We start from the raw sequence: 27,475 nt of genomic DNA, 5'->3' as shown, positions 1-27,475 counted from the left end.
CGACGTTTCGGTCTTGGGTGGTGTCAATCCGTCAGACCATCTTCAGGACAATAATTGCGTAAACAAGACTCTTTGGAATCTCATTAGTGTTCTCACGTGATTTTGATTAAAATCGTGAAGGTATTTATACAGATAGTGATTGGCACCTTGAACTGCCAATTCGTTTTTATTTAGGAGTTAATCCTGTCGTAATTTCGCAGATTTCTGACGTTAGTATCCAGAATACGAATGGGGGTCCGCCTGAGTCGAAACAGCTCAGGCGGGCCCCCATTCGTATTCTGGATACTAACGTCAGAAATCTGCGAAATTACGACAGGATTAACTCCTAAGACCGAAACGTCGACTTTACCATCTACTTCCAGTTTATTTGTTATGTACAGTAGACCATATGCTCAACAAAGAGTTCTGTCTCTGTTCAAACTAAGTAGGAATAGATGTGTTTGTTTGATGAAATGTGGACTTAATCTCGTCCCCTGTTTTCATGAAATATTGCTCTAATTTATGTCTCTTTTGTACTCCTTTTTACTCTTGATGAAAATATAAAAATCACTGTGCTTAAATCACAGAAAGAACCCCCGTGTGTGTTGTTATTATAAATTACTGATGTTCAGATCAGTCGATTGATTTCATAGTGGTGTTATTTTATCTTAACACTCACATTGATTTAGTTCGCTGAAATTTCTAAATAATGTGTTCGTTCTAAACAAAATCCCTTGTTGGCAAATTTACCCTTTCGCATTTATCTGCCCAAGCCCTCAAGGGTATATTGGGTCTGACCCTCACTTAATCTCGCGTTGTAAATGCGGCGCAACCATGGTGGCGCAAGGGTTTTTTTGAGACACGCAAAATTACTGGCGCATCCCTGCTAATATGCAGGGATGCACCAGTTATTGTAAATCTGCCCCCTGGTTGTTTAGGAAGTATGGTCTTTTTAATTTTCAGGCTTCTTACCATCCTAGTTACCCCTTCCTTCTCCCAGTCGGAGTACCTGTACCTAAACACCACTGGGTATTAGTGCATGTTATAAATTAAAAAGCCCATTTCATATTTTTTTATTGCGAACAGTCACTAATGGAACCTTGATTCTATTGAGTGGGTGAAAACCTGCTTGAGAGCTGACTTCAGCAGTGAAGTATCAGTAATAATTATATAGAAAGTGGGACCCTCACTTCTCTCTCTGATATTTTGATGAGAAAGAGTAATAAAAAATTGGGCCTGTAGTAGCTCAAAATTGACTTCTCAATTAAAATGCAAATCAGTGGCCGACATTGAGTCAAATTAGGAAAAAGAAAGCCTCTGTGGAAACACTGAGTTAACATATCCCAATGTCATACTATAAAAAGTAAATTTGGTATTTTCCTTAAATATGTTAAAAAATTGAGAATAATACTTTAAGAGGCAAAAGGGTGTTTTTTCTCCTCGGGGAGCCAGAAATTACTGCCAAAGCGTAAAGTTTGCCTGATTTAAGAGTCAAAATTTTACAGTCAAGTACATTTCCAGATGTGGTATAAATGGGCCTACAGATGTCTGCTGTGAAAGACTTGTGTGTTGAGTGTTGAGAGATGCGCGCTGCGTAAAAACATCTGATGTTCTTCAGTGAGTGAGATCAAATATGGCTTTTCCCAAAATAACAAGGAAGATGGCAAATTTGGAATATCTACAGACGATGTGATGGAAGACAACTTTAATTACAGACCACCACAACCTGGAAATGCTCCCAGTCAGGGACAGCTGTATTCAGCTTCATGGCTCACTCTCTCTTAACTTGCATCACTGACTGCTGCACCCGCCAAGATCTGTCCTTAAGCTTTACGATCAACCGGAATGGCGCCCTGCATCTGACTGCAGACCAGTGATCAATGTTCAGCGAAAATCATATGCGGCTATGCATAAAAGATGAGAGAAAGAGACTCAGGTGGGGCTGGCTCATTGCGCTAGTCATTTTCTAGATAAATGGTATATTACGTGAGTTTGGTCAGTAAGATGAAAAACAAAGGGATTGTGTAAAATATCAGGACAACAAAGAGTTGGAGTGCAGATGCCTGTAGAAGATAAGCCCACCCGGTGGTAACAAACGAAAATATTGCTAAGACACTGAATTGGAGGGGATGCTCCATTCTAAGGAAAGACCCACCTGGAAGCGATAGAGGAAATATCTAAGGTATTGGAGGCTATTGCATTACCTAAAACTTGGAATATATGACCCTGAATATTAGACAAGGCCTATATCTATTGAGAGCTTCCTTCTTCTAAATCTCCACCAATTTTGGTGGTATTCCCTTACCATTCTCTTTCTGGAAAGGTATTTACTCTAGACATAGTCATCTGTTTTTAGGGTGCAAATAGCTGGAAGAAAGCTTGTGAACACTTACAAATACTCAAGCTTGTGAGTGGTCCTATGTTTTCAAGGCATTCCCAACTTGACTATCCATTCCTTGCTCCTGGGTTAGGATAACACATGTGCGATACCATCGTGGAACAATAGTGTGTCTGAGTAAATCAATTTTCAGTACAAATTTACCTGTTGTGAACTCCTTGTACTTTTAAATCAAGAAATTTGTTCATGCATTTGTATGTTTATTTTATTGTGTTCATTTATTCATTTAAGATATTTCAATAGCTCATAAGTAGCCATAGGTGTGCTTCTAATAAAACAGTGACAATATAAAATAAGAAAAGCTAAAAAGAGCAAGAGATAAACAGTTCAAACAATAAGGTACATTCAGAACTGGTGTATCTTGTCTTTCCCGCTGGGATATTAAATTGGCAATGAGTCTTAGATTATCCGTATAACAGTCAAACAGGTTAAATAGTAAAGTGCTTTCTGAGTATGCAATGATATAAACTTGATAGTTAATGACAGGAACGTTAAGAATCTGCATACAGGCTAATCAGATTCTAAAAATGTTTATTGATTAATAGAAAATTAATGGTCTGATTCAAAGAGCAACCCCAGTAGAGTTTGGCAAGCACTGGTGATTAATAGAAGGTCCCCATGCAATAGCAAGGTAACTTTTATATGCTAGTGCTCATTGGTTTCAAATAGCAACACATGGTTAATTCTTTTAAAAATAAGGAGGTGGATAGGCCAAGCTTATGAAAAACGATAAAATGGTCTTCAAATAGTAACTAAATATCCAAACACTTTGAGCTAAGCAGGCTGGTCTTGGTTTCACGCATTGGGAGTCAAGAGGTGGGAACGTATCAGCGTCAGAGATTGGCACTTCTTGTGGGCAGTGTTAGCATAAGCAAGAAAACATGGCTTACGCAAGTTATAGTTACTTTAATGCAAGTTAATGTTATTTTATGCATTTACATCCTCGTCCTGAGGCCATCATCGGCGATATGTTTGAATCATCACAAGTGATAAACAATGGTGCCACCTGATATTTCAGGTCAGCAGTCTTCTTCTCATTGCTGTTGATAGGAGCTGTGCAAAGTGATGGAATCCAAGCAACATACAGGCAGCAGCAGGAGAGAACGCCCCAAGCATCTGCTGGCCACCAGCTGGCTCCTGCACAGCACTATCACCAAGCACAGATTCTGCATCCTGAAGCAGAAGTGGGAGATGATTTACAGCATAGACTGGGATTTGATTGTAGGAACATGCTAGAACAGCTCCATACGGAGTGTTTTTGTTACAGGGAGACTAGAATATACCACTGTGGAGGGGAAGAAATACATACATGCATTGGCATGCAGAAGAGAAACAAATGTAGATTGAAAAGCCTAAATTGAAGGCTTTTTATGACATGTAGAGGAAGTTGGATCCTGGTGGAAAAGTGATTCATGTTTTTTATTCCTTGCACATTCAAATAGATTTTGCCTTTCTACCACAGTCGGGTCTCACTGAAGTTCTGAGAAGAGAAAGCAAGCCTGTAATAAGGGCTGACCATAGAGCAATGATATTACCATGGTGGCAGGGAGCTGCTGACTAGTTGTGAGAGTTGTTTGGTCTTCAGTGAATCTCTACACCTGGAAAGATTGTGGTTGAGAATTAAACAAAATGACACATTTGCAACTGATGGTGTGGTTAACATTTTCCTGAGTCACTATGCAGAACTGCCCCTACCCAAAGTTACCTGAGTTCGAAATCTGCAAGGCACAGGTCAAAATGTGTGCCAAAATGGGCACTAATCTAATCTAAAACACCTCAAACTAGCCATAAGATATCTAAAAAAAGGATAAAGATATTGACCTAGCATGTTTTGAGTGTGTGGGTTGCACATCAATCAATCAATCAATCAATCAGGGGAATTGTAAGCGCGCTACTCACCCGTGAGGGTCTCAAGGAGCTGAGGAAGGGGGGGGGGGGGCGCAGATCTGCTCAGCCGAAGAGCCAGGTCTTGAGGGTCTTCCTGAAGGTGTTCAGGGAGGAGGCGCGTCTGATGTCTGCCGGTAGCCCTTTCCAGGTCTTTGCCGCAATGTGAGAGAAGGATCTTCCGCTTGTTCTTTCTCTGTGGATGCGAAGGATTTCGGCCAGTGCGAGGATGGTAGATCAGAGGTTTCTTTTGGGTACGTGCAGGTTGATTCTGTCCTTGAGGTATTTGGGTCTGTTGTTGTGTAGTCATTTATAAGCGTGGGTGAGGATTTTGAAGGTGACTCTTTTCTCCATGGGGAGAAAAGCCTACCAGTAACAGAACACTGCGCATAAATAAGGTCTGGTTCATAGAAAAATCCCATACCAAAAGACTCCATAGCCGTCAAGCTGAACGCAAGTGAGGGGCTCCATATTCCAACCTGGGGTTATGGTAATAATGATTACAACTTAAAATGTATAAGTAAGCCGATACGGCCACTAAAAGTCAGCACCTTTTTCAACAAATCTAAAAAGAAATTGCTCTCAGCAATTATTTGAAACGGTGAGAAATGTCATTGACTCTCCTGGTCTCTAGTCTTTCAGACAATAAGACAATTTTCCAAGAATTCTGAGATCAGCTGACAGACTATTTTACTTTGAAAGTCCAGCTAACTTTCCAGGAGATAAAAAATATGACTGAGGCATGTGTCGGAAGCCTCTACATCACACCACAAGGAAATTTCCCTATAGAGTTGTCAAAGTTCAACCCATCAACTCTCATTGCTTGGAGCAAGTCGGGCTCCACAGATGACCTCTGCCATCAATCAGTGCCCCGACGTAGACTGATCTGACAAAGTCACTGATCTATTCAATCTCTCTTCCTCTTCTGGGCTGTCCCTGCCTTGTGGAAGCAAGGTGTAGTTTCCCTGCATCTCTATGTAAAACTATCTCTCAATAACATAACTTCCAATGCTTGGCAAAATCTTGGAAAGTTGGTGGTTGTAAGGATCCCAATAGAGGGAAAAATGGGACATAACTGGCAGATGGATTTCCACTTTGGCAGAACTACGGAGACAGCTATTGTGGCACTGGCTGATGACATTAGAACTAGGCCTGGGCGAAGCACTACGCTACGCTCGCGTAGTTTGCGAAGTTCGCGCTACTTCGCGCTACGCGAACTGCACGTAGCACAGTGCGAACACGCGTAGCGTAGTGTTGCGTAGTGCTGCGGTCATTTTTTGCTTGCTCGCGGTCCTCAACGTCAAGTTGGCGACCGCGAGCAAGCAAAATGACATCCTGACGAGACTTTTTCCTTGTTCGCGATCGCGAGCATGGAAAATAAACCTCCCGGCGAGATTCCCAACGCGAGAAGGTCAGGTTTCTCATTGCGAGGGGTCGCGTATGCTCGCGACCGCTCGCGATGAGAAACTACCAGTTCGCGTTGAGAAAGCTGAAGCTCGAGGAAACATCTACTCGAACAGCAGAAAACTACAGCTCGCACTGTGCAAGATGCCATTTTCAATGATTGCACAGTGCCGGTTGCTTGTCCGCACTGTGCAATCATTGAAAACAACATCTTGCACAGTGCGAACATGTTACTTCGCAGTTCGCGAAGTGCTACGCGTAGCTCGCGTAGTGCGAACTTCACTTTGCGTAGCTTCGCGAAGTGCTACTTCGCGAACTACGCCCACCCTTAATTAGAACAACACCGGATAAGAAAATGCAGTCAGGGTGCTATCATTAGATCTCTTCACTGCATTTGATACTTAAGACCATGAAGTACTGATGTCAAGAGTAACAGTTGCAGAGGTTATGGACACGGTCCAGAAAAGGTTCTCATCATTTCCACCTGGCCATTACCTATCTTTAGAGTTAGCCACGTATCAATTAGCTAGCATATCAGTAAGTTATTTCAATCCACACGGATTTTCACTGCCCCTTTTGCTATTTAACTTGTATGTCCATTACTGCTACATGTTATACGCTCATTCGTCTGGTATGTATGCATTTCCTATGTGATTTGTGTGAACCATCAAGCTCCTAATTCCACGGTCAATCTTCTTGACCACCTGAATTCTTTAAAACAATGGATGAGATATCTTGGACCTCGATCCCCAAAAAAAGAGCTCCAATTGTTGGGCCAAGATAAAGTCTGCTGGAAGAACTACAGGAAGGCCTATCTTGAAGGGCAAACCACTGATTTACCTGGCCAAGGTGAAATCACTGAGGGGTTTTGGAAGAATATCTAGCCTTTGACCATCAGAGTCACAGCAATATCCTTTGGCGTATTAAAGGTCCCAATAAAAATGTTCCAAAGAATTATTGAGCTTCTTTTTCAATTCTTGCATAATGTCTATTAACAAATATTGCAATGACGTGAATCTGGGATTGTCACAGACCCAAATTATGATGCTATACAGCATCCATAACTATGCATTAAAGATGGTTTGTGACACCAAGAAATTTGATCTGGGCTCAGCTGCAAGAAGGAACCTTCATTGACTGCTGGTGGAGCAAAACATGAAGTTCAAGGCACTTTCTGCCTCACAAAGTCTTTATAAAGGAGATCCAGTAGCTGATGTTTGCAGCCTACAGTACTAAAGTTCAAAGAGGTCAACAGTGCTGACAGGTCATTCCCTAGAATAAACAATGTTCACACTCGGGGTCAATCTTTAGCTGTCGAGCTGCAAATTTTTGGATTAGCTCCCTTTATCATTAAACCAACTTTAGGCTGGTGGTCTGCTGTGGGCCATATGGTTTTCAGGATCGTCAGAAGTTTTGCCTGTTTTAGTTACTGACAGGAAAGTACTGGTGGCACACGTTGATCTTTAAAACTAAGTACATAAGAAAAGCTTTAAAAATCAATTACATGCCAATGATATAGGAGATGGTGGTGAGGCCGATACTCGTACTTGGGTGACCTAAGATTTCTGGGCATTGAGTAGAAACATATGGAGTCCAGTTAAGGGTGATCAAGAACGTGCAAGTTGGGGATATGTATGTTGGTAATGGCTGTACAGTTCTCCTTTATAAGTGATTTAAAAACGCTTTGCTCCCTAGCTGTCAAAGCGTTTTTATCACACTCCGGAGAATGGAATATTATCTCCAACAACGTTACAGCCACTAACCACAGTGAGCCCTAAGGAGAGAAGGGATTCTATTCACTACAGCTCATATAAAGCCATCTCCCTGTTAACTTTTGTGTACGTTTATGTTTTATTGTATTCACAAAATGCGAGTTATTAGTAATTTTATGACTGTGGAGCATCCGCAGTAGGGCCGAGAACTCCTCATATAAAAAGATAGGCAGGCTTTATGCAGTCTCTGCAGTTGGGCGGAGACCTCTACACATAAAAAGATGGGACAGCCCTGTCCTTTCTTTTTATTTGCAGACTGCTCTACCCGGACTGCGAAGTCTTAGCAGTCATACACTTACTATTAACTCATAGTTTGTGAATACCCAAAAAAATTTAAACTTAGAAAGAAGCGTAAATTTACCTTTGTGAATCCGGCTCATTGTGTCCAAGGTTATGGCTGATAAACTACTTACAGTCTTCCTGAAATAGAGCCCAGTGACCAGGTGGGTTGATGAGGGCAAGGCAGGGTGCATAAACTTTTAAAAAACACTAGTGGTAGTAATATTCTTTATTCAGTTAAAAAAGAAAGATACAAACAGTCATATGTCACATTCAGAACAATATTACAAAATAAATATATAAACAAGGATGAAAAAAAGGAACACAGGGGCCAAGAAGCATATAAGCATTAAAATGGTTGTCAAAATTGCCTTGTAAGTTGACATGGAGGCCATATGCCGGATTTTGGCCAGGACTCCCTAAGTTTGACTGTGCTACTTAAACAGCACCCGCCATTCACACAGGTGTAAAGGTCCTTAAGCACTAAAAGATACAACAATGCAAGCCGCATGTGTTTATGTTTTGAAACCTTTACAATTGGTAGTTAAAATCTTTTTCTTGGAAAATAATAAAATGGGCAAAAGAAGAAAAAATGGACCACAGTCTGTGATGAAATATTGTCACACTCACAGGGTCCAAGGGAACTAATGGCAGGCCAACGCTTAGAAAAACTAATGAGTTGCAAATAGATATTATATCCTAGGGGATTAATATTTAGGTGGAGGGTATTTCAATCACCGTTGTGACAGAGTAACCCGTCCCCCAAGATCTAAATCAGGCCCTTAATCTAAACCTAATGAAAAGCTGGCGATGCTAGAAGTCAGTCACCCATGTCAAGAAAGGCTCAATTAAAGTTACAGTTTTTATCAAGCAGTGGGTGAGTACAGAAGGTTTCTGCAATTCAGGGCTTTCCCTGGTAGAAGTAGTGTGCCTTAAAGAATTCTGTTTCACCCAGATATATTCGGCCTTAGCTTTATAGCACTAGTGCTGCCAGACTCCATCCCCCCACCTCAGGGGATCTTGTTAGCGCCCTCGGGCACAGAGTCCTCTGATGCCAGTATTCTCCAGTAATTGACCCCAAAACATGGGAGCAGCGTCCTGTTGCAGCGGACATTAGCACATTATAGCGCTTATGATGCCATGGTCTTTCCCAAACTCAGGGGATCTCATTAGAGCTTTAGGCGACATGTCTTCTGGTGCCAGTAGTCACTATTAATTGCACCCAAAATACGACGACAGCGTCCCCGTAAAAAACTCTAAATCTCAAGAACATTGATCAGAAAGTTTCTGAATGAGGGGAGGAACTTTTTCAGAATCCTAGAAACAAGATAACAGTGATTGGCATACATTCATAGAGTCTGTGGCTTACTCAAGGCATGAGGCAATCCGATGCATCTGAAGGACAATCAGCTACTTAGTCAATTTTTTAAGTTGTGCAGATCATGGTGACATGATTCTACAAAACAAACTTCTTTTAATCAGTTGCCCAAATTTGATCACTCAACAAGAGAGAACACTTGCCAGATGCTATGAGAGAGGTTCTGTCAACGTACAGTAAGATGGCAGAGAATCAATAGACTAGTGTTTGTCATGACTTATGTCGCTGCAAGCCATGCCTTGTCCAGTTTGACCGAATGCAACTGGCACAATATCCACTGGAGAAATAGCATATCCACCAAACTGCACTCTGTACCTCCTGAGGACACGCTTGGTCCCTGTGGCCCAAATTGATTAAGATTTAGCTTTTGGATGTATCATTTGTTTGGGGCAGCTGGCCTGATTCAAATTCTATTTTGGGATTTACAAAGCCTTCAAAGCTCGAACATAGATGTTCCTGTGCATCCACCCATGTATTGACTGAAGTTTATTGCTAGACATGTAGGCCTTAGGGTGGTCTTTCCCCACATGTTTTCCTTCCCCTCTCCTGTTTTGCTCAATTTGTGTTTTATTAACCTTAGGAATGATGGAGCAGAGTTTTCGCAAAATAAAACCTGCTTGGATTGAACTCCCTTTGTGTGAAAAATACTAATCGAGTGATGTGCAAACAAAATGCAAAAGGCTGATGGTGGAAACAAAGATCTCACAAGCGCGTGTTAAAGTGCTAAAGAAGGCCACAGATGCATGTGAAAAATAACAGACTAAAGCTGCTAGTTTTATTTTACACTAAACTAAAACAAAGGAATAATCCATTAAATTGCGCATAGATAAAGCGAGAAAATATGCATTACATAGGGTATTTTAATGGCGTGATTTTATAAATGATAAATAACACTACATTTGTCTATCCTAGAAGTATGTTTTTCTGCTCTGCTGAAAAGGCCCGAGAGTCGTTTTAACTGTGCAAAAAAAAAAGGGAATCCGAAACTGTCCGCCCTTCATGAGTCCTGCGTGCCTGCCAAAATATGCGTGGAGGAAACAAAATGAATAAAAAAACAGGAACACTTCCTCAGTGAGCGGTACATTTGAACAATTGAGGCACAAAAATGTATATATGACCAAGATGGAGGATGCGTACAAACTGTGGAAGTTTGAAATTGTATTTCCGTGTCTGGAAGTTGATAAAATGAACAGAACGGGAAATCGCTTATTTTGCAGAATTGTCACATCAAGAGTGGTGTAATTGATCACTTCCTGTTTTAACCAATAGAATTAATTGAAATTGCGTGTTATGATACAATGTGGGTTGGACTTTAGAGAATATAGAGTATAACTTAGGTACCCAGTGGGTGGGGTTTGGAAGGTGTGATTTTCCTACTTTGCGAGAGGAGAGCTTTGTTGCTGTTTCCTAATTCTATGGGCTGGATGATGTTCTGCTGAAACCTGGCTCTTAAAACTTTGCTCTTTAACTCTTCTTGAGGGGCCTTGCTTACTCTCATGGCCAGAGGGTAGCTTCTCAAATGTCGTGATCTTGGGTTAGTATGAATTTCTAAATTTGCATAACTCTTTTGCAAATGACTTATGTATTTACTCTTTGTCTCAATGCCATTCCACTCATTCAGAGCGTTGAGATTTGAGATGTTCTTATGTCATTTTCCATTGCTGTTTCACTTGGTTGGTGATTTATGATTTGAACCCTAATTTTACTTGATGAGCAATCGCAATATTATAGAAAAACATTATTAACTCATAAATGAGTTTGTCTTTATTAGTGTTATAGACTGGTTATATAAAGACTGTATATCGGTTTATTTCTAGATCCAAATATTATATTGCCAAACACTGATTACGTTATAAAGATTGTATCACCACAAAAAAGGTTATTATGATGATGATGATATGGTAATGAAGATTTGGTAAGTTTGGTATTCACTCACCCAGTGTGAAGGGACTTGTAGTGTAATGAATTGGGTCCAGGTAATGATGTATTAGTCCCTGATCGCTGGATTTGGTTTAATTAATTAATTTGGCAAATTATTAGGTTGGATTTAATGTTTTTGGTGATTAACATATTGTACTATTCTTATATGTAGTGGTCCGTTGTTTGACCTTAAACTCAGGTTCGTAATTGCCTAAGATTCCGTGATGTTTTAGCCTAATGGGCAGAGGAAGAGTGTGGATAGCACACACTGGAGAAGTGTTTTATCTGCTGGTGTGATATTAAGACACACAATTGATGGACAGAATGCAGAACAAATCAAAACATTTACCCCCAGTCAAGAGATCTGGGTTAAATCCATCATTCTTTTGCTCACCATGCCACCCCAGTTTAGACCTGGCCATATGCAAATCAGTCTTGACCCTGTGCCTCATGGGAACAGTCCTGCCCGAACTGCCAAACCGGGTCCTCCCTTGACCGGAAACAAGCATCCTTGGACTGCCTTCATGGTTTCACCCCTCTTCAGCCAGGATAGCTTGATTCCAGTGGGCGTGATATTAAGCAACAAAGAAAGTTGTTAATTTTGCATAGGAAACCTATTCTGAAGTAAGTTGGTAATAGTAATAGCGGAAGAATTGTTGGTCACCTTTGGAAAGCGCAACTGAAGAGGTCCCCATGGAGTCTTTCACTTGATTGAGCGTGGAGTAACCCTGGTCGATATTACGCTAGTAGTAAAAGAATTTCTATGAGTGATTGAATCTATCTTTTTTTAAGTGGAGCAGTTTTATGTTGTTTCTAACTCTATTTTGCTTTGAAAAAAGATTATGTAATCCATTGCCGAGATATTTTGTAAAGGGAGGGTCAGTAGTAGGAGTTATACTGACATCACAGAGAGCCACGCTGGCATTGGTCAGTTAGCGAAAACGTCATCAGAGAATAGTGTGAAATTATTGGTTGGTTAGTGTGAGTTGTGCTGGAGCGGGTAGTACAACATTTTGTATACCCCCCCATTCTGCATGTTTATGTTAATCTGTATAATCAACTAATAGTAATCTTATTAATTTGTTTGAAGTGGAAACTCACCAATTATATTAACAAAAGAATTACACGTGGGATTTGCATTTTGCATGGCTAAACTAATTGTATACTAATTTATGAACACATACTAATGGTAGAAAATTGGAATATTGCATGATATATGTTGCTTTTGTGATGTAATTGTAAGTTGCACATCACTGGTGAGTATAAACGCTTTGAATGTTGCTATTATGCTAGATAATTACTTACACATAAGGGAATTAGTGAGGGTTTAACATTTTATTAGCCATTTCTATGTTTTAATTACGTTTTTGTGTTTGTTTTGCTTAAGTTGACCATTCTTGGCCTTCCTTAAGGTGGCTGACTGAGACGTACAACGTGACTTGTGCTGTCACACGAGGTTCTGGGTGAAGTGCGCATGCGTTACCGCCAGCAACAATGGCCTCGTCCTGACCCCAGGAGACCATGTTCTTAACAAGGACACTCTGGGAGCTTCGCCAAGACTACCCCAATGGACTGTCTTTAAAACCGGAACCAGCAAGTGCGATGACTTCATCTTACTGACTATGTGAGAACTTTACCGGATGACCCCAAATCCACCAATGAGGACTGTCTAAAACCCCAATCTTGATACATTTTGACATTAGTTTCATTATAAAAGTAGGTAGAAAAGTGAATTAAAAAACTCCATTCTTTGACGGACTTCATTTCCTGACGTTATGCTGACGGAGAGGACGGTGACACTGCTGGACAGCTGTTATCCTGATTCTTTGAGAGACTGAATTGTGGCCTGACTTTGATGAATTTAAAGATTATCCATGACTTGACTGACTTAGAGGACGACTAATAGCCATATTATGTAAATATGATGTTCTGCGGTTTGGATGATGATTTCTAACAATTTACAATTTTATTAGATAAACGATATTTGATTAATTGATAAATGTGTTGTGTTGATTATTTGAAGAAACTAGAAAAAGAGAAGAGTATAAAATGAAATAGATCACTAAATCATATATACAACTAACTGATTCATCACCCAATGAGGGTAATATCACAAGGTTGGAGTTAATAAAAGTATTCAATGCTCATTTAGGGTTTTAGGTAAAGATATTCCTTTCATGTCAGCGTTTGGAAACCTATTCCTCTAGGGAAGCAGATCAATGAAGTATGAGTGTTGGTGTTATGGGCCCCACCAATGAATGTATTTGAGTGAATTTGTTATTGCTGTATTTGGTCTGTGACGAAGGGGGAATTTGATGTTCCACGCTGCAACAAGTTGCACTGGTATTGGGCAGTGTGAACAAATAGTGCGAGTAGAATTACAGAAGAGTTTTCCTGATTCATTATTTATGTTTAGTGTGGGGAGAGAAAGAAAAATAGAATGAAGTTGTTAAGAATGCTGAGGACCATGTTTAGAAAGGATGAGCCTATTCCTGTGTCACCTGCTGGTACGCCTACTTCTTTTATGTCATTAGAATGAGGATATTATATGTGTAAATTGTTGTAGAATTGGGTGAAATATACGGAATGAGATGGAAATATAGATTTTCCAGAGCATGGTACTTGTAATATGAGGATTTTAGAAAATTTGAGATACCAGATGAATCAATTGAGACCAAATCCTAGACCTATGCAGTATGAGGCGCCTGAGGAATGGGATCATGAAGCATATAAAAGAGAGAGAGATATATCTGCGACTGAATATAGAAATACAGTGAGTAGATACTCAGAAGCAAAATGGGATGCTCAGATGAAAAGATGGAGGAGTGATGTGATCGCAGAAGGTGAAGGTTTATATCCGGTTGTTGTTGTTGAGGATCAGGCTGGAGGGAAATGCAAGGAGAAAAAGAAAAAAGTGGAAAATATGGATCCAGATCCAAATGAAATTGATGATGAGTTACTGGATGAATTGCTATTAAATAGACCGCCATCATATCAGGAAGAGCAGGAAAGAATTACTCTGAATGCTCCCTTGATTCAAATAGAAGCTCCACAGCCTTCCCAGGAGAGAAATGTAGAAGTAGTTAATAAGGCAAAAGATGATTTGACGCAAAGAATTAATAAAATGAATTTAAATGCAGAGGCATTATCAGTTCCGATGACAATTGGCCCTATAGTCCCATTGTATAGTGAAGGCAAACATATTTCACAAGTGCATGCATTATCAGAGCCTGTTAATAATAGTACGAGTAGTAATGTTTTAAAGCAAATGAGATGGGAACATTGATTGATATTGCAGAAAGACAAAAAGAAACCTCAAAGAGAAATGTGCAAGTAGAGCCTAGAAGATTAGTGCAGAATACGAGAGACGTGACACCCACTTCGGGGGGATCAGTAGGACCATCACCAGAAGAGTTGGATGAATGGATTAGAGGGATGGTGTCTAATAAGGTGAATACGAGTATTAATTTAAGCAGATTAAAACCAGATTTGGAAGAAATCATTTTAGGTACGACTAGTCCAGAGAGGTTGAGCAAATGTCAGGAAGAAGAGTTGTTGTTTTTATGTAAAAACATTACAATGAGAGCGAAGGGTTTATATGAAAAGTTTGCTGAAGTTGCACAAACATATGGAGTGGACATTGAACAATCAAAGGCTTTGCAAAAGACTTATATACTGGATTTAAGTGACAAAGATTTGGAGAGTTTGAATGCTTCTGGCAAACGACTGCAGATTAAGGAGTTGATTAATTCCTTGAAACGATGGGGTGAATTGGAACGTTGAAAAGGCATATGAGCTAAAAAGAAAGAAGGAATGCTTGCAAACAAAAGTGCATCTCCGATGTATCCAGTGAGGGAATAGTGACAACTGAAATTATAAATCGAATGAGAGAAGTTCCGGGTGGTGGATATGTTCACGTTCCTTGGTCAAGACAAATTGTCTTTTACTAATGAATTTTCCAGATTGAGAAAAAAAACGGTTGAGTGGCACAAACGAGTTGAGAGGTTTGTAAAAGTATACAAAGTTTTGTTGAAAGATTTAGGGGCATGTTATCAAGCAAGGCAATAAAATGATCGCCTCTTTAGCGGCAGAAAACTGCCTCTAAAACGGCGATAATGGGCTTGATAATATGCTCTATGGAATTCCATTTGAAACGCAGGTTAGATGTGCTTCAGATGTAACATAGGCTTCAATTGGAATTCCATAGAGCATATTATCAAGCCCATTATCGCCGTTTTAGCGGCAGCTATCTGCCGCTAAAGCGGCAATAATTTTATCGCCTGGCTTGATAATATGCCCCTTAGATGGTTTGTTTGATATTGTGGTTCCAGCTGATTTGTGAACTGAATGTAAAATTGCCGTAGATTGGCCAAAAGAGGATGAAGTGATGAAAAAATACAATCAAGTAATTGTAAGATTTCAACAAAGGAGACAGACTGGGTTAAGATGGATAGAACGCCTCAGTAGTCAAAAGAATCATTACATGCTTTTTATGAGAGACTTTTACAGGTGTTCAAGCAGTATAGTGGTTTTGAAAGTATAACTGACAAAGATACGGGACATTTTGTATACAAGTTTGTGTTTGGTTTGAAAACCAGAGATCAGTAATATGATTCAGCATTATTTAATTTGTTGGCAGAATAAAAGTGTAGATGAGATTCTGCGATATGCAAAATATTGTAGTGACGACATTGAAGCGAGACATGAAAAACTGAAAGAGAAATTGATGTGTGCACAAATGAAAGCAGCTCTGAAAAGTGGAAATGTTGTGGATTATTTTCAAACAGGTGTTCAGGGAAAGGGTCAGAATCAGAATGTTCTAAATGGTCAGATTTCTAACATGGGAAATGTTACGACGAATGGTGGTGTTCTTACTCAAGGAAAAGGCAGAGGTAATGGTAATGGTAATAAAGATTCATTGAAAAATAAATTTCCTTGTTATGCTTGCAGGAAATTAGTTCATTGGAGGAACGAGTGTAGGAGTCTTCTAGGAAGTAATGGAATGAATCAAAATTTTAATCAACAGATGCAGAATGAAGTGAATGTGAATCAGCAGCAACAGCAGCAGCACCAGGTAGTTAAACAGGTACAAATTCCACAATCTCCAATGCCTAATAATGTGAATGCCCAGGGGCAAAGATACAGTGCAGATATGGGTTTCCATACAGGAGAACAACTTGGTAATAATCAAAATGCTCAGATGGCTTCACAATACTGGTTGCAGTGTCAGGGAGTGATTCAACTACATCTCAATGACGGTGCCTGAGTGGGGAGGAGGAGTGCGTGCTTGGCACATCCATAGAGGTAGATCAGTGTGGTCCTTTTATAGATGGAGAAGATGAAGGTAATGTTGTTACATTCCTTGTCGACCATGGTGCTACCCGTTCTATGGGAAGAACAGTGTAAATCCCAAACCTACTCCTCTCGGGAGATATTTTCCAAGGTGTAGGTGTGTCAAATAAACTTATTAAAACTCCAGTGATAAAACCAATGAAGGTACACATTGGAGAGTTTAGAGATTTACAATGATGTGTGGAGTGTGATACAAGTCCGGTAAACCTTTTGGTTAGAAATTTGTTGAGTAAAATGAATTGTACCATCTATTGTACACATTGCATTTCAAACGCCAGATGAGGATGTTGCGTTCAAAGTGATGTTGGCAAGGCAAGAGAAGGGGAGAGGAGTTGGCCTAATGGCTAGGGCGGTCAACCTCAAATCTGGGGAACCGGGTTTGAGTCTTGGCAATGACGCTGAACATCCTGTGATTCTGGGCAAATCACTTAACTTAATATGCCCGTGCCTAACAAAATGAATGTGTCCTCATGTAACACAACTGGTGCTATGTAAAGCGCTCTGATACCCGATATCGGGTGAAGTGCGCGCTATATAAAACGCTGTTAAAAAAAAAAAGGGACAGAGGTGAATGACCTGCATCCTCTACTTACAGCGGAGGATTTGCCTGTTGAATTGATAGACACGTGATGACTGATGTGTGGGATTTTTCAGGGAAAGATATCAGATTAATGAAAGAAGTTGATCCTATTCAGATTTCAGTCAAACAAGGAGCAGAATTTCCAAAAAACACCACAGTACAAAATGAGTCCCGAGACCATTGCAGGAGTGACGCCTGTAATTGAGCAAATGATTGAACAAGGCATTTTGAGAGAGATACTAGGACGTCTTTGTAATTCACCTATTATGGGGATTAAGAAACCTAGTGGGAAGTACAGGATAGTTCAAGACCTGATAAAGGTAAATAAGATAGTGATATCTTGTTGTCCAATAGTGCCAAACTCAGCAGTGATTCTTTACCAAATTCCTTGTGATGCAGAGTGGTTCACAGTGATTGATTTGTGCCAAGCGTTTTTCTCGATACCTTTGCACCCGGATAGTGAATATCTTTTTGCATTCCGGTTCGGAGACCGTTTTTTGGCCAGGTGCCGAGTTCCTCAAAGGTGTACAGAGAGTCCCTCAATTTTTATTCAGATTTTGAAAAATCGTCTAGTCATTGGTAATGCCAGAAGACAAGGGGCCCGATTCACAGAATTACCTTAAGACAAAATCCTAAACTTACTACTTTTGGTATTCACAGAATGCACTTACTACTTTTGGTATTCACAGAATGGATTTACGACTACTAACTTTACGTCCACACTCGGGCCGGAAATTCCGGCCCGGAGGCGGAGCTTCCAGCCCGGAGGCTGAGCTTCCGGCCCGGAGGCGGGGCTTCCGGGTCAGAGGCGGAGCTTCCGGCCCGGAGGTGGGGATTCCGGCCAGTGGCGGAGATTTAGCCATGGCCAAAATCTCCACCTCTGGGCCGGAAGCTCCGTCTCCGGCCCAGAAGCCCCACCTCTGGGCCAGAAGCTCCGCCTCCAGGCCGAAGCTCCGCCTCCGGGCCGGAATTTCCCGGCCCGAGTGCGGACGTAAAGTTAGTAGTCGTAAATCTATTCTGTGAATACCAAAAGTAGTAAGTGCATTCTGTGAATACCAAAAGCAGTAAGTGCATTCTGTGAATATCAAAATGGTAGTAAGTTTAGGATTTTGTCTTAAGTTAGTTCTGTGAATCAGGCCCTCACTGTTGGTGCAGTACATAGATGATTTACTTGCAACATCAAAGACAAGAGAAGCATGTATGACAGATACAATTGCTCTTCTGAACCATTTGGCAATAGGTGGGCATAAAGTGTCACCAGCTAAATTACAATTTTGTCAAAAAGAGATTCAATATTTGGGACACAAAATTGAAAAAGGAGTCAGGAAAGTATCACAAGATCGAATTGCTGCGATTTTGCAAATTGGTCCTCCCAGATCACAAAAGGAACTTCGGATGTTCTTGGGAATGTTTGGATACTGCAGACAGTGGATCAGTGGTTTCTCACTGACAGCCAAGCCATTACAAAGATTGACATATAAAGATGTGATAGATCCAATTGAATTGGATGAGGAATGCAGGAAAGCTTTGTAGAGTTGCGAGACAGCCTTTGTTGAGCACCTGCATTATGAATGCCAGACTACACTTAGGAATTTCCACTGTTCTGTTGCTAAAAAGATGGATGTGCACTTTCAGTCCTAACACAAACATATGGAATGTAACGACGTCCAGTGGCATATTTTTCTGCAACTTTGGATTCAGTGGCTCCAGCATTGCCTTGTTATTTGAAAGCATTGGCTGCTACTTGTGTGAGTTTGGAACAGAGTGAGTCGATTGTAATGGGGCATCCAGAGAGAATGTATGTGCCACATTCTGTTGAGATCTTGTTGACAAGAACTCATACACAACACCTTACGAGTAGTCGATTAACAAGGTATGAGAGAGTGATACTGGGAGTGGAAAATGTGACTGTGACTAGATGTACTACTTTAAACCCAGCAACATTGTTGCCAAGTTCAAATTATGAGGAAGTGGTGGTTGAAGCAGATCATGATTGTCTGGATGTAACTGAGTTGTGTACCAAGCCAAAGCCAGAAATAAAAGATACACCATTGTCAAAGTCAGATTGTGTGATGTTTGTGGATGGCTCTTGATTGAGAGATGAAAAGGGCACTCTTCGTGCATCTTATGCAGTTTGTACAGGGGCTATGGTTCTAGAAGCTTCATGCTTAAAGGGAATATATTCGGCTCAAATTTCTGAACTGGTTTCTTTAACCAGTGCTTGTATAATTGGCAAAAATCTGAGAGTAACCATATTCACTGACAGTCAATATGGTTTTGGGGTGGTGCATAACTTTGGACAATTGTGGATGCAATATGATTTCCTGACTTCTTCAGGATCACCAATCAGGAATTGTAAAGATGTAAAGGATTTGTTGGTTCCTCTACAAATGCCTAAAGAAATTGCAGTGGTCAAATGTCCGGCACATAAATATGGAAATGACTATGTGACTAGTGGGATTCGGTACGCTGATCAAGTGGCACGATTCTGTGCACAAACATCAATTTCAATAAACAAAGGAACAGAAAAATTTGATACAAATTGTCATTTAATTTTTTCATCCGTGGAAACATGGGAAGAAGTAAGACAATTGCAGGAAGCGGCTAGTGAGGAAGAAAAGGAAACGTGGATTAAAGCAGGTTGTGCAAGAAGAGCAGAGGATGAAGTATGAGGATGGGAGGCCAATAATGCCAGATAGCCTGCTATTACAGATGGCAAGGATGTGTCATGGCATAACACATAGGGAGAGATGCTGTGATTGGGCTTTTTAAGCAGTCTTGGTACAACCCAAAATTCAGGGTCATTGCAGAAAGTCTTTGCCAGAGATGCATAACTTGTCAGCAGCAAAATGCAGGGAGAAAGACAGTTGTCAGTTGGGGACGAATTGGAAAAGCAGCAGGACCATTTACCAAATTGCATTCTGACTTTATCAAACTTCCACCTGGTAACGGACTAAAATATGTGTTGGTTGTGGTTTGCGTGTTCTCTCGTGGGTAGAAGCATATCCAACAAGACGGAATGATAGTCTAACAGTTGCAAAATTGCTATTGAGAGAAATAATTCTTAGGTTTGGATTTCCAGTCTCTTTAGAAACAGATAGAGGGACACACTTCAATAATGAAATAATTCAGATGATTTGTGCAGCATTACAAATTGAGCAAAAATTACATTGTGCCTATCGACCAGAAGCATCGGGTGTGGTCGAACAAATTAATGGCACTATTAAATCAAGATTGTCAAAAGTCTGTGCATCCACAACACTGAAATGGCCAGATGCTTTACACTTAGTTTTGATGACTCTAAGAAGTATTTCTGATCAAAAAGACTGGGTTGTCACCCCATGAAGTGATTCTGGGAAGACAAATGAGACAGCCAATAGTCCCAGCAAATCAACTAATGAATTTAACTGTTGATCTAGTACTCAATTATTGCAAATGGCTGATGTGGTGCGTTCTGAGTCTCATCAGGTTGGAGAAGTTGCAAACACAATACAGTAAGAACAAGCAGATGATTTAAGTCCAGGAGAGTGGATTCTGGTGAAGAAGCATGTGAGAAAGTTGTGTTTCGAACCACGTTGGCATGGGCCATATCAAGTGATATTGGTGACAACAACAGCAGTGAAGTGTGGTGGCTTACCAAATTGGATTCATGCGAGTCACACAAGAAAAGTCCCAAGTCCACTTGAAAGACCAGAAGAAGAAGAAAAAGAACAGGGTGAGAATCAAGAAAAACCTGAGCCTGAACAGAGTTGAATAAAGTGGACAGCAGCTACTGGGTCTCATGAGACTGTTGTCGATGTAAATGAAAGAGAAACTTTAAATGAGGAGCAAGTGCAACAAAGAAAAGAAACAAACAAAAGAAGTTGTGAACTTGATCCTGAATCTGGTGAAACTGTGCAAGTGAAGAATGCCAGAAAAGGATATGTATGGCCAAAGGGAGTGAAAAGACTGAAATACACTCTGAAAGAAAAAGTTTCAAACACCATAATAAAAGTATCGAACCAAACTGAGCAAAGTGATTCTGAAGAAGAAACAGTTCGGAGAACAAAAAGAACAAGAGTTCCGAACAAGACGTACACAGCACCTGAATGGACATATGTGGTGACTGAAGCAGCTGAAAACACAAATCAGTGTGGAGAAAAGACTGTTGTAGAAATGAGTCAAAGAGACAGTAAAGCCATCCTAAATGAACCGTGTTTAAATTTGGGTGCAGAAAATTGAGAAATCACTCTGAAAAGTGCAGAACAATTAAAACGGAAATTGGATTGAAGACTCTTAAGAAATAAAAACAAAAGGGGTAAAGTAAGAAGGCTTAAAGAAGTGTTTGGATGGATAGCTTAAATACAATATATTTGGTTTTTTTAGGTTTATTATTTTTCTTAAGTTTTTTAGTTTTTTTTAGGTCTTTGAATCTTTTTTAATTTTTTTAATTTTTTTATATAGAAAATGGCAAAAGCAGATTTATTAAAGACTGGACGTCAAAACCAAAGTTTTAGACATAGATGTATTAATGCTTGTTTTTATGTGTTTTACTACTAAAGTTGGTTTGGCTAACATTAATTGCTGTTGTGCCTTATTTTATGTATCCTACTAAAAATAATAATACTTATAGTGTGTTGAGTGAGAAAGTAGATGTGGATAAACTTAAAGAAGAACCACAAACTGATATGGAAAAGATAACAAGCAATAATATCTATCATCAAGATAACTCTATTAATGATTTTGTGTTAAATGTCTTTACTAAACTTTTGTATGTGTACGTTGATACTATGGATGCAAGTGATTGTTATGTGTGCATGAAACTACCATCGTCTTTGTCTGAGGGAGTAACCTACCATCACTTACCTTTAACATATGGTGTTTCTTGTAGTGTATTAACTAGTCTATTTTACCAGAAGGGTAGTTTACAATACTACTATTCAAACCTTGACTTAGTATTTTCTGAAATTCCCATTAGAAGAAATATGAATGCTAGAGATGTAGATTTCATGTGGAGAATGTTTTAATTCGACTAAAACAATAGATACTCTACATGCACATAGAAATCACTTGACCTGAAAATTGTGCCACGAAGAGATTGAATTTATTAATCTGGAAGAAGATAGAAGACACAGGTTTAAAAAAAAGGTTGCTGAACAAAAGTCTCATGTACCACCATAGGCTTTCGGAGAAGGTGATTGTAAAAAGGGTGAGACATATGCTGCAATGACTCTGGACTGGTATCATAGAGGAAAGCTTTACTTACTTAAATTGAAAACTGACTACAATAACTATTTCATTAGTTTCAGTGAATGTGATCTTTCTTGATTATGGGAGGATGGAGAATAAGAGGAGGGACGGATCCTGTTTTCCCTGGAACATATTATGTGTGTGGTACGAATGTCTATTATAGGTTACCTGAACATTGGTATGGGTGTTGTTATATGGGAATTGTCTTTCCTAAAGTGTATCATTTGAATAGGAGTCATGGAATCAATGAAAAGAAGGGTGAACTAATGCGTAGTAAAAGAAGAATTAGGGCTGCAGAAATTGTGGGTGATATTTTCAGAGCATTGATGCCTTCAGTTAGAGTAATTCTAAATTCACATAAAATTTGAAAATTATCCACAGTGGTTGATTGTTTATCAACAGACACTGCTGGTGGTTTCTTGATGATTGATACTGATACCGTTGCTATAAGATCTATGGTCTTACAGAATAGACTTGCCCTTGATGTATTATTGGCTAAAGAGTGTAGGGTGTGTAGCATGTTGAAAATTCAACAGTGCTGTACTCATATCCCTGACAGAAGTAAGAGCCCAGAGGGATATATTAAGAATATTACACATTTGCGGGAAGATTTAAGTGAACTGAAGGTTGAAGGTGCTTGAAAGAGACTTGGTAAGGGTTTCTCCTCAGTGGGAAATTAGTTTTCTGCTTTTGGTAATAGCTCATTAGGGAAGATGCTAACACCAATAGTTGCTGTGGCTACAGGGATATTAATGTTGGTATTAAAATATAATTGTTGTAGATGTAAGAAACAAACACTAGATACTAAACGAAGAGCAAGAAAGAGAAAGAGAGAAGAAATAGAGTTAGGGGACAGAAGAAGAAATTATTATGAAATAGTAAAGGATATAGATGAAATCATGTTGAAACAAAAGAAAACTACTGCTTTCTAAATAGTATAAAAGAATGACAATTTGTATTTTGGGTAGGTTTTTTATGATGGCTTAAGTCGCCATCAAAGGGGGATTGATGGAGCAGGGTTTTCACGAAATAAAACCTGCTCGGATTGAATACTTATCCAGTGATGTGCACACTATATGCAAAAGGCTAATGGTGAAAACAAAAATCTCACAAGCGCGTGTTAAAGTGCTAAAGGAGGCCACAAATGCATGTGAAAAATAACAGTCTAAAGCTGCCAGTTTTATTTTACACTAAACTGAAACAAAGGAATAATCCATTAAATTGCGCATAGATAAAGTGAGAAAATATGCATTACATAGGGCATTTTAATAGCGTGATTTTATAAATGATAAATAACACTACATTTGTCTATCCTAGAAGTATGATTTCCTGCTCTGCAGAAAAGGCCCGAGAGTCATTTTAGAAAATAAAGGCGTGTTTAAACTGTGCAAGAAAAGGGAGTCTGAAACTGTCCTGTGTGCCTGCCAAAATATGCATGGAGGAAACAAACATGAATACAAGAGACAGAAACACTTCCTCAGTGAGGGGGCATTTGGGCAATCGAGGAACAAAAATTGATACATGACCGAGATGGAGGAAGTGTACAAAGTGTGGAAGTATGAAATTGTATTTCCATGGCTGGAAGTTGATAAAATGAACAGAACGGACAATGGATTATTTTTCAGAATTGTCACATCAAGAGTGGTGTGATTGAACACCCCCTGTTTTAACCAATAGAATTAATTGAAATTGCGTGTGGGTTGGACTTTAGAGTGTTTAGAGTATAAGTCAGGTACCCGGTGGGTGGGGTTTTGAAGGCGTGATTTTCCTACTTTGCGAGAGGAGAGAGCTGTGTTGCTGTTTCCTAATTCTATGGGCGTGCTGATGTTCTGCTGAAACATGACTCTTAAAACTTTGCTCCTTAACTCTTCTTGAGGGGCCTTTTTGAACTTGGGTTAGTATGAATTTCTAAATTTGCATAACTATTTTGTAAATGACTTATGTATTTACTTTTTTGTCTCACTCTGAGCACTGCACTTGTCATTTTCCATTGATGTTTTCTCTTGTATTGTGATTTATGATTCAAACTGTAATTGTACTTGTTGAGCAATCATATTATTATAGATAAACATTATTAACTCATAAATGAGTTTTTCTTTATTAGTGTTATTGACTGGTTATATAAAGAGTGTGTAATGGTTTATTTCTAGATCCAAATATTATATTGCCAAACCCTGATTATAATATAAAGATTGCATCACCACAAAAAAGGTCATTATGAAGATGATATAGTAATGAAGAATTGGTAAGTGTGGTATTATCTCACTCAGTGTGAAGGGACTTGTAGGGTAATGAATTGGGTCCAGGTAATGAAAATGTATTAGTCTCTGATCGCTGGATCAGGACTCTCCACTTTACCACTGCTAACCAGTGCTAAAGTGCTTGTGCTCACTCCTAAAACATGGTCAAATTGGCTTACACCTAAATGGCACATTTAATTTACTTATAAGTCCCTAGAAAAGTAGAATACTTTATACCCAGAGCTGAAATTAAATGCTCCTTGTGGGCCTGAAACACTTAGGGGCCCATTAGTATGTCTGCCCGCTATTCTTGCGGTGCTGGGACCGGCTGCCAGACGTGCGGCAGTCTCACACCTCTGATTAGGATGCGACCACCACCCTAGCGGTCGCATTCTGCATATTTGACATTGCAGTGGGTGCTGCTTACAGCAGCACCCACCGCAATGCCAAATTGACATGTTGTCAATTCCCATGCACAAGGTGGCAGGCACCGCACGGTGCCTGCCACCTTGTACATGGGAATGCAGGGGGGTACCATGGGTACCTCCAAGTGCACCCCCACCCACCCTGGGGGCTCGCAACAGGCCCCCAAAGCACGTCCCCACCAGCCTTTCCATGGGGGCATTGCCGCCATGGAAAGGCCAGTTACCGCACCCATCCTAATATAGATGGCGATGCCTGGTAGGCACCGCCACCATATTAGTGGCCAAGTCCGCCCAGCCGGCAATCGTAACGATTGCCGATCGGCAGAAAAGCTACGGTTTCACTTTGTGTCCACCGCGATACCCCCGCCATGATGATATGGCGATCCGCCCACCATCCTAATGACCCCCTTATTGTGCCACCCACTTAAGTAGCCCCTTAAAACATATCTCAGGACTGCCATTGCAGCCTGTGGGCAGTTTTAAACTGCAAATTCAACTTGGCAAAATAAACCTTTTGCCAAGCCTAAAACTCCTTTTTGAATGCATAGAAGTCACCCTTAGGGTAGGCCCTAAACAGCCCATAAGACAGGATGCATTGTATTTAAAAAATGGGACATGTACTTTTAAGTTTTACATGTCCTGGTAGTGAAAAACTCACAAGTTTGTTTTTGACTCCTGTGAGGCCCACATCCCCATAGAATAACACTTTGTTACCTTATTACATTTAATAAGTGATACCTTTTGTTTGGGAAGAGGTAGAAATGGCATGGCTGGTGTCTAAGGAGTTGTAAGTTAAAACCCTCTTTAAGGGTAAAGTCAGTATTTAATTCTGAAAATGGCTGTTGCCTTATTATTGTCCTGACACTTTGGTTTCTGTATCCAGTTTAGTGGGTCACATGGCTACGCGTGTTTGGCAGGCGGCCTTTGTGTATTCCCCCCAGACAGTAACACAAACGGGATTAGGTGTTGGCAGGACGGGCCATCCTGACAGGATAGGAGGGGTGGGGCTTTGCACAACCCCACTTATGTTTTAATGGAGCTCCCTCAGCACAAACACAAAGAACTTAACACTAGCCTTTTGTGGCCTAGGATCCAGTGGAGCCTCAGCAGGAAGGCAGGAAATCCCAGGACCATCTGTGGAGGGGGAATTCTAGAAGCTTCATCCACTTCAAAGCTGGCAGCAGGTATAAACATAGTACCCTCAGACCCACTCTTCACTTCACTTCTGGACGTGTAGAGGACGTCCACAGGACTGCCCTGCTGTCTGAGGCCTGCTGTGTACTTCAGAGGACCGCACTGCTGCTGCAAGAGGACTGATCTGGCCGAACCCTGCCCTGTGCCCTCAGATGACTGTCCTGGTCCTTGACACCTGCTGTCCTGCTCGGACCCAGCAACTTTGTCCAGCGGCTCACTGACTACAACGCCTCCTCCTTGGGCACTGCCTACTGTTGTATTATCACAAGTCAGCAGAATGAAGCGAGCTCAGGGTTGGAATGTTATGGGCTCATTGCTGGGAAGGACGGTTGCAGGGAGAATTGGTGTACAGCTCTGCCGGTACCAGAGGTTTGAGCCTAAAGAAATAAACCTCCAAAACAAAACAACCTGTTGTGTGTTCAATGGGACTTAACACCTGCTGCCTTGCCCTACTGACCTTTACCTTCTGAGGTATTTTTCTTTGAAATTTCTTCTTCTAAGTCCGAGGGTTAGCAGAGACCAGGCTCAATCCACTTCTTGTTTACTGACCACGGTCCATCCCCATCAGCCATAAGATTCGATTTTGTCCCGGTCTAATTTGATTAGATGTCCGTGGTTGGCGCTTTGCTCTTTTAGGAGTTAGATTGCGCTAAAATCTTTGAAAGTTCATAACTCCAGTTCTACTTATTGAATTTCTGTTGTTCTGGTGTCAAATAATTTATTGAAGTGTACTCTGCTGTTCTAAATTCATGTAGGAGTTTCTTATGTGTGTTTTCACTTTAAAAGTGCTGACTAAATACTTTAGACATTGCCTCTAAGGTAAGCCTGGCTGCTATTTTGCCAAGCTACCAGACAGTTATGCACATGTCGCTTTTTGTGGTTCACCCTGACAAAGATTGTGGCTGTAGATTGAGAAGAGCTCAGGTCCCCCCACAACAAGCAACCTAATTTCTCACACTTATTTACTTGGGTTCAGGGCCGGCTTTAGCGCTGGGGGCACCCAGCATGATAATCTTTGTTAGTGCCCCCCTTAAAACTTCCTTCTCCACGAATTTCCTTGCTACTGCACTCAACCAGTCTCCAATATCACCTCATAGCCCTTCTGTCACAGGCATTTCATTTGTTTGATAACACTACTCATACCAGTGTGGGGAGTCAGAGCGCTTTACATCACACACACACATTGTACAGAGCCAATGAATAATTCATGTGTAAGTCAGTCTATAGGAAATCTTACATGAGACAATGAGGATTACAAGGTGTACGACTCACACGTCACTGACCCTAGTAGGCAGTATTTTTTAAGAGTGTTTGGTCTGGAGAAGCACAAAACAAGAAGATACTTTTCTCTAAATGAACCCCCTTTAGTAACCTTAGGATAATGAAAGACTGGGGGAAAACATAGCAATACAATCTATGCCAAGCAGTTTCCATGCAGCTC

This window comes from Triturus cristatus, chromosome 5_2, assembly GCF_964204655.1.
Source record: "Triturus cristatus chromosome 5_2, aTriCri1.1, whole genome shotgun sequence".
NCBI lineage: Eukaryota > Metazoa > Chordata > Amphibia > Caudata > Salamandridae > Triturus > Triturus cristatus.
Note: the sequence above shows the minus strand (reverse complement) of the source record.